We start from the raw sequence: 2,580 nt of genomic DNA on the forward strand, positions 1-2,580 counted from the left end.
GTTATGAACCCTGAGCATTCATACTAAAAACATGATAGTTAGCACACTTATGGAAATTCTTAATCACTCACCAATAAAGTTGAGAATTTAAACGAGTTTTTCTTTGCCTTTTTCTTTGCTATTAGATTGTCTGATTGGTTCGCAACATACGTAAATACACTCAGATTACTTAAACAAACAAAACTTACGGAATTCACACATGCAAGTGAACCTAGCTTTCTGGACAATCAACCCTAACATGACAAATGCTTACCTTGATTTCTACTAACTTGATTGAGAATAGGGACTGGACAATAGAATATTGATGAGAGAGTTTTCATGGAATGGGGGTTGTATTTATAAGCACTAAGTGACCTAGTGATCTTAAGATACCCTACTTGACTTAGGAGCCCTAGTTGGTTTACAATAAGGTTACTTGCACAAAAATTATCCTAGATACACAATATCTTTATTTCCTAATTTGAGTTTGACTCAACTTTTGACTGGCGAACTCTCAATTGACAAACAAACTGGCGAACCCAGCTCACCAAATAGACTGGTGAACATAAGTTTCAATGAATCTAACGAACCTCTTATCGCATCTTTTGGTGTATATTGCTTTGTTGAATTTCGGGAGAAATCCTTGCTGAAAATCTTTTCGAAAAATATGTGAACCCTCACTTGTGAGATCAAAACTTCCAGACCCTTTCTCAGGATGTTACACCAAAAACCCCTTATGTAACATGAAGGGGGCTGCAACCCTAGTAAGAATCCTAGGGTGTGCAATCCACCCCTCTCCTACTTTAAGTAGGAAGTTATTTTTCTATTTGAAATAAACCACTACAAATCAATAAGGGTTCTACTTTCTCCTCCTGTAAATAGATGGCACTGGTAGAGCTATTTACACAACTTCAAAAGATTGTTATTCTGTCAAGAAAATAGAGAGAATTTATTCTCAGCTATTACATATATGTTTTTCAAAATAACAATTCTACCGATTTCTATTAAGAAGATAAAATTTTCATTTTCATACCAAAAGGAGAGAAAACTTTTTCTAGTTATGTGTTTCGATTCAATTGGTTTGAGCCCACACTCGAAGCAGTTCATGGTACAAGAATAGCGAAGAAGATCGTTTGGTTGAAAGCCGGGAACAATGAACGTTCGCTAAGTCTAAAACACAAGCCCGAATTTAGTTAAGGTTTATTGCTATAAATATCACAAACCGGGTCAATTTTTAAAATTTTAATTTTCTTATATGGAAGAAAACCACTTTCAAACCAGGATTTTTCCTACAACACCTTCAAGGGATGCATTGAATAATCTATGTACTACAAGCAAACACATTGGTTCCTTTTTCCTCTAGGCTAATTTTTGCTTTCTAGCATTTGGATGGCTATGTATAGTAGGCATTGGCACTGGCACTGAGCATTTCCATCTCATGTCATGCAACATTTTAAAACACCTTGGTTTGATGTCCCCTAGTGTGCCACAATAATAACAAATGATTCTAGAATGAGTAAATAACTTCTTGCAATCTTAATCATCGCAACCTTGGAAGAACATTCTTCTGATTCAGCATGAATTGATCCTTTCACAAACACGGTAGGACTCTTCATAACTGTTTTTCCTTTATCAACAAATCCAAGTCCACTCCTTCCTATATCTCTTCTACTAGCAACAAGGATTTCATCTAGTTTATTGCTACCTATATTGAATTTTTTTTAGCATCAAATTGGTTTCAGCCAACTCCTTCATGTTATTAACAAGATTATCCAATTCTTTGGTCAGCAATGACTCTTTAGCCTTAATCTGTTTAACCAGCTTTTTTTTTCTTCCTTTAGTTGTAAGTTCCCTTAAGCCAAATTGAATTCAAATCACGTACATGTTCCAATTTTCCCAGCATGTTCTTATAAGTCCTTAAAAACTCTTCCTCAGTTTCTTCATTTGGATCAGCATTTGTCTTCTTCTTAACTAGATATTACACTTGAGATCAATGCCACATAATTCTTCACCTAATGCTCATCAGAATCAAATTTTTTAGAGGCATCTTCATCACTCCATGTAACATAAAGGGACCTATTTTTCTTCTTTAGAGTATGCGCACTCATCCTGCATGTGACCATAACCAAGTCATTAGTGACACCAAATGCCCTTCTTCTTTTCTTTCTTAGACTCCTCTTTTACAATAACTCCTTTGTTCTTGGTCTTTTAAAGTCATTGCTAAAATTCTATGTAAGTAGAGCAATTTTTTCTTGAAGTTCTTCTGTTGTAGTGACATTAGGAATAGAAACTTCATCAGCCACTTAGAGAGCAATACTTCTTTCTCTCTTTGACCCACTCATATTTGGTTTGTTTGATTCATCTTGAATGTTTTCAAGGACCTAATCAATTCATCAATTCTCATGCTCTCCAGATCTTTAGCATCTTTGATAGTAGTTACTTCAATTAAGAATCTTTCAGGTAGTGATCTTAGAACCTTTCTTACAAGTTTTAAGTTGGAGTACTCTTTTCCAAGATCAAATGCTTGATTTGACAGATCACACAAATTGGCATAGAACTTACCAATATTTTTAGAATCCTACATTCTCAAAGTCTCAAACT

Source organism: Gossypium hirsutum, chromosome D08 (assembly GCF_007990345.1).
Source record: "Gossypium hirsutum isolate 1008001.06 chromosome D08, Gossypium_hirsutum_v2.1, whole genome shotgun sequence".
In the NCBI taxonomy this organism is placed as follows: domain Eukaryota; kingdom Viridiplantae; phylum Streptophyta; class Magnoliopsida; order Malvales; family Malvaceae; genus Gossypium; species Gossypium hirsutum.